An 8,664-nucleotide genomic window follows, 5' to 3' on the forward strand; every position below is an offset into this window, starting at 1 on the left:
CAGGTCTTATTGGCAGTGGTGGTCCTTTGTCAGGCCTTTTTGGCCGTGGTATTCCTGTGCCAGGACTTACTGGCTGCGATGCTCCTGCACCAGTCCTTAATGAACGTGGTCCTGGGCCAGGTCTTACTGAAGGTGGTCCTAAGCCAGGCCTTACTGGCAGCGGTGGTCGTGTGCCATGCCGTAGTGGCAGGCATGGTCCTGGGACACGCTTTACTGATGGCGGTCCTGGGCCAGGCCTTAGTGGCAGCGATGGAACTGGACCAGACCTTGATGATGGTGGTCTTAGGCCAGGCCTTACTAGTAGCACTGGTCCTGGGCCAGGCTTTACAGATGGTGGGACTGTGCCAGGCCTTACTGGTAGTAGTGGTTCTGGGTCAGGCCATACTGACGATGGACCTATGACTTGCCTTGCTGGCAGCGGTGGTCCTGGGAAAGGCCCTACTGATGATGGTCCTAGGCCAGGCCTTACTAGCAGCAGTGGTCCTGGCCCAGGCCTTAATGACAGTGGTCCCGGGTCAGGCCTTACTAGCAGTGGTGATCCTGGGCCAGGCCTTACTGAACATGGTCCTAAGCCAGACCTCACTGCCATGGGTGGTCCTGGGCTAAGCCTTAATGGCAGTGGTGGTTGTGGGCCAAGTCTTTTTCTATGTTTTCATTATGTTCATAATATTGAAGAACTCCCATATTCTCTTTCTATATTCATACTGAGAAATACTTAGGTATTCTCTCTACACTCATATGAAGGACTTCTGGTAGAGCCTCTGACATGGCTACACATTTACTGTCTAGGTGGTTCAGTGGATAGTATCTGGTGTGGGCTCAGCAAGACCTGAATTAAATGCAGTTTCAGATGTCACCCTGGGCTATGTGACCCTGGCCAAGTACTTCACCCTGTTTGCCTCAGTTTTCTTTTCTGTAAAATGAGCTGCAGGGGGAAATGAGAAACCACTCCAGAATCTGCGCCAGGAAAGCCTCAAAATGCACCACAAAGTGTCACAAATGACTGAAAAAACAACTGAATGGTACTTCTCTATTTTTTTCTTCATTCAAGTGTGAGCATTTTTTGTCTTTATATATCAACAAGTATCCCACCGTTTCCCTGTGGGAGAAGATGTGGACTCATATGATGAGAAAGAATATGTTTCCTATAACAGCATATACATATGGAGAGAGAAAATGAGGACTCATATATATATAAAGAGAAAGAACAGTTGAATGTTCGGGCCCACCGTTCTGGGCTGGTCACGAATATGTCCATGATGTGATACTTGTCCTCCTAACGGAATGAGAGTTACGCATACGTATGGGTTGAGCTGACGTGATTGAGGCGGCAGAGTACTGGACTGTTGCCACGTCTCCATCGACACGCTCATTCAGTGTCCCTTGAGGTGGTTAGACCTATGGGTTCTAGCCAAGTTTCCGTCATTGGCCACCTGTACATTGTGATTGGTCTTCATGAGTATGGAGGCGGGATTGGATTGCGGAGTATAAGTGGCTTGGTCTGGTGTCAGGAGGGGCTCTTTCTACTCTTTCCTTGGCTCACAGGCTTTACTCTACCCCTTCCTCCCACTTGCTCCCTCTCTCTGGCTCTGGCTTTTTGCTTCTCTGTCTGATGATTTCTCTCTCTCTCTCTCCCTCATGGCTTTTTTGTAATAAAAAGTTAAACACCTCCCGATCCACTCGTCCTTTCGTGTATCCGGGTAGGCTCTGAAGACTCGTGGTGAGTATGACCCTGGCTGCCTGATCTCAGTAGGAGATAAAGCATGGCGATCCTTGCTGGTGCAAGTGGCGCCCAGCGTGGGGTGGGTGAGTAGTGCCAGGGCCTCTTAACTCGGCTGGTCCGGTTAAGAGAAGAAGGACAAGGCCCCTTCTGTGTGAAGGGAAGATGGGCCAGGCTTTAGTTAATGTCTCGGATCGGGAGGTGGTAGGAAAGGAGATACAAAAATTAGTTAAGCGAGTGGGCTTTGGCTTAGATCCTAAAGACGCTCGTGCTTTTGTAGACACAGTTTTTCGCTGTTGCCCATGGGTACATGTTAACGGACTTGACTTGCAAAGGTGGGCTGTAGTTGGCTCACAAATGGCCTCGTTTGATAGAGACAATCCGGGGGTTATTCCTCCCCTACAACATTTGATTTATAAAGTACTGAAAACTCAGCTATATGGACCCCAAGTGCCCCCCCACCAAACGGATGCTGAGGCACAAATAAAAGAAAGGAGGCTCCAAGGTTACAAGAAACTGCCTTTGACTGGTTTTTATCTCAAATTGAAATACAGGGAGGAGAAGGGGCGGGGGTACAGTCTGGGAGAGAAGGAGAAGAGGGGGAGGGATGCTCCAGCGCACTTCCCCCACCTCCTTCAGAATGGCGGAGCCCTGCCCCCTCTGCGACTCCTGTTGAACCCAGGGGAACTTCCTTTTGACCCTTGCTTGTAAACAGGCTTTAGAAAAAGGGGATTTCTGACAAGTTTCTCGCTTTTGGATTCTCCCTGTCTTTTTTTTCTATGGTTGTCTGTGTCTGTGTGAATTATGGTCTGCGATTAATGTCTGTCATTTGTTTTGATCTTTTCTGCCAGGCAGCTAAGGGCTGCAACTGGATTCTGAAATGCTGCTAGTGCCTTTCTCTCTTTCCCCCGCCCTACTACCAGCTGCCTCCTGGGAGCGGGTGGATGGGGGTGAGATGGAGAGAAAAAATATTTTGTTATTTACATTATATGATTGATAAAAGACAAGAAAGTTTAAACATGCAATAATGAGATAAATAGGGGTAGAAAGAATAGCATAATCTGTCTGCATTAATAGCATGAACAGAGTATTTGAGAATAAATGATTTGAAAACTTTTGAAGAGTTATTAGGAAGAAATTCTCTTTCTTTTTTCCATTCTAAAGCTCTGGCCAAAGCTTTGATGTAAAATTGAAAGATTATCAAAGATAAGCTGTTGGAAAATATTCTCTTCTTTTCTCTCCATTCCAACCCTGGCCAAGTTGGGGTGTGAGAGACAGAATGAGAATAGTGAAAAGGAGGGTGCACCCCCTCAGTTCATAATGCAAAGTTTTTTATGTATTTAGAACACAATCAAAAGATAATTTAGCTCATTCAAATTAGTAATATGCTTGTTTCAAATTCTAAAAAAAATCTAGTATCGTTACAAATTGGTAAACTTTTGTATTGTTTTGTGCTATGTCAAACAATTTTTAATAATTTAGATGTTATTAATATGTGAATTAAAGAAGACTGAAAGATAGTGGGAAAGCTGTGTAAAAAGCAGCTAAATTATTTTATCAAGTCCAGTTAATTTTGTCTCAATGTTTTATAATTGTCATTTACAAAATCAGATATCTCCATATTTATCTATGATTGAAGAACAACTTAGAGTTAAAACAATTTAACTATCACTCATGAAAATTACCAAATTGTTAACTAAGTTATTTGCAGTTACTGTTTTAAGTTAAAACCTAGAATTCTTCATTACTTCTGAGTGAAAAGGAGGGGCACAAGGCAATTCCCTTAACTTTGTAAGCTTGCCAAAAGCTCCTGCCACCTGTGTTCCAAGGTCACCTGCTCTGAGAAGAGAATTTGTTTATGTTATTCAGTTCCTAAACAATTAATGCCAAAAGCTCTTGTCAGCTTTGTTCCAAGGTCATCTGCTCTGAGAAGAAAATTTGCTTATGTTATGCAGTTCCTAAACAATTAATTTAACTTACTGAGAAGCTGCAACTATATGAAATGATTCCTAATAATTGGCTTTTTACCAGAACAAGTTTAAATTTGAGAAAGAAAGATGCTAAGTGAAATCTATTATGTATGTGACTCATGGTAAATCTTTATTACTTATTACAACTCCATGCGAATAAAATTGACTATATCTGGCTTTAAGCCGTGATTAGTGAAACTTACTGCTTAAGGTAAAAAACTTTTAGGACTATAACTAATTTTGTTTTGAGTTTGAATTTCAGTATAGTTGTCTCCATTAAATCAGTATTTGAAGTTTTCCTGTTATGTTCCTTTAAGAAGGAATGTTTTCTGCCATGTGCAAAAATTTTGTTCATACCACTTTTAAACTTGTTAGGCAGAAATATTCTCAGACAAAAATGATTTATTATATGGATGATAAATTTTGCAGTTGTTCTATCACTGGCAAACTTTCCTTATTAATGTGTGAGCTTTAACAAGCTCTTCAGTCTCAAAGATTTATAATTACTCCTGATAAGGCACAAAAGAAATCACCCTTTGTGTACTTTGGATATATTGTTTCACAGCCCATAATTAGATCCCCAACATATTACAAAATAGGAAAGATTCTTTAAAAACTCTTAAAGATATTAATTAGCTTTAGCCTGCCTAGTAGATCACCAGTAATCAATTATTTTAAGATGAATTTACTCAATTAATTCCCTTTAATTTGTGGGGGCACGATATTTTACATCTAGGGGAGCTGTTATTTTGTTTGGGTGGAACAGTGGCTTTTGACAAAATAGGAAGCTTTTTACAGTAAAACAATTAGTTGAACAAGACTTTTAAAAGGACATATAGAAATTTTTACAAATCCTTGGAATTCACCTGTTTTTGTTATTAATATGAAGTCAGTGAAATAGAGGATGCTTCACGACCTCTGAGGTATTAATGAAGTCTCCCTTCACCCATTATGAATTCTGTTTCCTAGCCTTTGATAGTTATTGATTTAAAAGATTTTTTTTAACTATTCCACTCCAAGAAGCTGACATATGTTACTTTGCTTTTACAATACCCAGTGTTAATGCAGAACACCCTGCAACCAGCTTTCAATAGAAAGTCCTTACTCAAGGCATGAAAAACAGCCTTACAATGTGTCAAAATTTTGTTAATAAAGCTATGCAACCAATTACAAAAAAAATTTCTCAATGCAAAAATAATACACTATGTAGTGACATACTTTGTTAGCTGTTCCACTGAAAACTCACACATTTATTTCCTCAGCCTCACGTAGCTTTACAAGAATAAAAGCTTATTATAGACCAAGAAAAAGTTTAAGAAAAATCTTCATTCTCCTACCTAGGTCATATTGTCACTGAATCAACAGTAAAGCCATAAAAGGTACACTTATGCTTTAATTCTTTAAAAGCACTTAATGATCTTCAAAAACTTTTAGGAGATATTAATTGGTTTCTACCACCACTCCAAATTACTGCAGAACAACTGGCTAATTTCTTTTTACATTTAGAGAAGATCCTAATCTAAATTCCCCTAGGATATTAACTCCTGAAGCAAGACGGGAGCTTTATTTAGTCAAACGGTAAAATTCCTGAAGCTCAACTCACCCATATTTTTTATATGAAGAGGTACCAGGTGCTATTCTTAGTACTCCAGTGTCCCCTACGATTTTTAACTTATAAGAAATTTACTTTCTGTTATTAATCAACCTTACTATAAAAGACAAATAGGTACTCTTGTTTCCTCTTTAGAGGACTGGAAAATTGTTATTACTATTTTTCTGGTGGTATTGATATTGATAATTACTTACCATTTCTTAAGATATTAACATTTTTAACTAATTATTCATAAGTATTTCAAAAAGATTGTTAGATTTAACCCCATACTGTCAGCACCCATGACATTCATCGGTGGGTTAAGTACAGGTATAGCAAGATATTATGAGGCTATTAATGTTGTTTCTGATAACAAGTAATCTGCTTATGTCTCTCAAAATATAGAGACTGCAAAGCTAAAATATATTACTAGTACACAATTATATACTGAAAGCAATGGCATTATTGATTCTTAACTACAATGCTTCCACTTAACTTTTATTAAGCTTTTATTGAGCCTTTTATTAACTATATTCTCCCAATACAACAACCTTAACTGTAGAGAAGAAAACATTTTGTGACTATTTTTGAATAAACTCCTACAGTATTGGAAACTTGGTATAAAGAATAATGATTATTTTTTAATAGCCTGTTTCAAATCTATCAAGAGGCTTTTCTCCCAAACATATTTGACAATTGGATGTAACCTATATGCCTTCTTTTGAGAAGCTTTTTAATATTCATGTTATAATGGATACTTTTTCTTTCATTTTTGCCACTTTACCAACGAGTGGTACAATTAAATATGTGATCAATCATATTTTCCAAGCCTTCACAGTTATGAGTATACTTAAATGAATCAAAACAGATAACGTGCCTGAGCTTCCATTAGCAAAACATTTTCTATCTTTTATGCTTTTTATAACATTTCTCTGATCACAAACATTTTATATTATTAATAATGATGATATTAAAATTATTCTTTTTAAACAAAAAAGGGGGAATCTGGGCTATTACCCCTCATTGATAATTGGTTATTAATTTTTGACAATTGGCTATTAATTTTTTAATTGGCTATTAATTTTCTAAATATGAACAAAGATGAGTACACTCCAGCCTAAAAACATCCAGAGGCAGTACTCAACTACCGAGGGGTTCCTCATGTTGGACTTTGGAAGATTGCCATGGCTTATGATTCAGGATGTTTCAATGAACTCTATGATGTGTCAATGTATAGGAACACCATGCACAGACCTCACCCTTCAGCAGTTTCGTGCGTATTACGGAGCAGAGGTTGCCAATTTCAGTATCCGTTCAAGTCGTGGAACCGGATGTGATGTGATGAGATATCGGTTCCAGAGACAGGCGATTACACCTCAAGGTTACGGATTTCTTGGTGTTTTGAAGATAAAGTATGAGCTGCAGTGAAGGGAGTGGAACTCGGTCTGCCAGTGTTTTGCTTGCAGACTAAAGACTGTAATTTAACCAATGCCATTGGGGCTGAGGCCCTTCCTGTGAATGTGACTGTGTTCCTGGTGGGCATAAGACATGTTACTTACCTGAGTGCCTTAAGCCCGAATGACTGGTATAGCTCCAAGGCAGATTAGTATATAGCACGCATGGCCAACGCCTTAGACAGGAAAAAACGAGACTTTCTAGGTGCCCTTGCTTTGGGGGCAAGCATTTTTGAAGAGTTTCAAATACAGGACTTGTATGCTGAAAATGAGATTTTAGCTTCACAAATAGAGCAACAAGCACGACTTCTACAAGAAGCTCTTGAAAGACAGGTGCAGATAGATCAACAACTGGAATTTCAGATCCAGGCACTGGCCAGAGTGACTCGCCAGCTTAGTAATGAGTTGCTTTGGCAGGAATTATTGAATCAACTCCCTTGTGATGGAAGATACCTGACCGCCTGCGTGACCCCTTTACAGTCAAGCTGTAATGATACTATCATCAATGAGACACGCGTGTCTCATTGGTGTGAGCAACAGGCAACTTTGAGTGCCATTCAATCCACTAATATGACTTTGGAGATACAGGCGTTGAGACGATTGGTAGAATTGTCTAAGAACACCACAACATAAATGCATGACAATTCTAATGATGCCATTAAGAAGATTACAGACCGGATGGGACATGTGTACTCTCCAGTGGCTGGGTGGTTGGGACATCTTATTTCCCTTGGGTTCGCTATCATTTTCCTTTTTCTCCTGTTACCTTCCCTTCTTGTGTGTTTTGTGCATTTGCTTAAATCTGCTATTGTGCAACTTTAGGCAGAATTTGTGGTGATGAGACCACGACCTCACCGTCCTTAAACAAAAAAGGGGGAGTTGTTAGGGCCCACCGTTCTGGGCTGGTCACGAATATGTCCACGATGTGATACTCATCCTCCTAACAGAATGAGAGTTACGCATACGTATGGGTTGACCTGACATGGTTGAGGCGGCAGAGTACTGGACTGTTGCCACGACTCCATCGACAAGCCCACTCAGTGTCCTTTGAGGTGGTTAGACCTATGGGTTCTAGCCAAGTCTTCGTCATTGGCCACCTGTGCATTGTGACTGCTCTTCACGAGTGTGGAGGCAGGATTGGATTGCAGAGTATAAGTGGCTTGGTCTGGTGACGGGAGGGGCCCTTTCTACTCTTTCCTTGGATCGCACGCTTTACCCTACCCGTTCCTCCCACTTGCTCCCTCTCTCTGGCTCTGGCTTTTTGCTTCTCTGTCTGATGATTTCTCTCTCTCTCTCCCTCATGGCTTTTTAGTAATAAAAAGTTAAACACCTCCTGATTGATTGACTCGTCCTTTCGTGTATCCGGGTAGGCTCTGAAGACTCATGGTGAGTATGACCCTGGCTGCCTGATCTCAGTAGAAGATAAAGCATGGGGACCCCGGCCAGTGCAGTTGAGTACTTATTTATGTGAAAATAGAGAATATATGCATATTATACGTCAATAAATGGAGAAAGATGTGTGAATAAAAATAGATGATACTGAGCGATAGAGAAGTACATGAATGGGAATGCATCTTCTCAATTCATGATTGTTGACATATATGAATAGAGAACAGAGAAGTACATATGTGTGTGTATGGATCTAAAGAAAGGATACATAAGTATTGCTGTATGAAGACACTTAGATAATAGTGGAGTATTCATATACAAGAATCTAGAGAGAAAATATCAGTATAAATATATATGACTATAGAGAATAGGTAAGTACTCATATTTGTCAACATTGAGAGAATATGAATACCCATCCATAACAAAAGTCCCTATTTTTCAACCACTTTTTCCATGAGATGTGACAAATGAGTGTATGTTCCAAAGCTGTTTTGCCTATGGCTCTCCCATCTTTTTCCTTAGAAAGTAAGTCAAGTGTTA

The 8,664-nt window shown here is 39.9% G+C and overlaps 1 long non-coding RNA gene across 1 annotated transcript; it reads left to right on the forward strand.

Annotated features, from left to right (window-relative positions):
- Positions 1 to 1,333: 1,333 nt before the first annotated feature.
- LOC110204081 (uncharacterized) lies at positions 1,334 to 8,072 on the forward strand. The gene is made up of 2 exons (XR_002323194.2): positions 1,334 to 1,720; positions 6,519 to 8,072. It is a non-coding gene; the product is annotated as an uncharacterized LOC110204081 (long non-coding RNA).
- The last annotated feature ends 592 nt before the right edge of the window (positions 8,073 to 8,664 follow it).

Source organism: Phascolarctos cinereus, unplaced genomic scaffold (assembly GCF_003287225.1).
Source record: "Phascolarctos cinereus isolate Bilbo 61053 unplaced genomic scaffold, phaCin_HiC Scaffold_93;HRSCAF=632, whole genome shotgun sequence".
NCBI lineage: Eukaryota > Metazoa > Chordata > Mammalia > Diprotodontia > Phascolarctidae > Phascolarctos > Phascolarctos cinereus.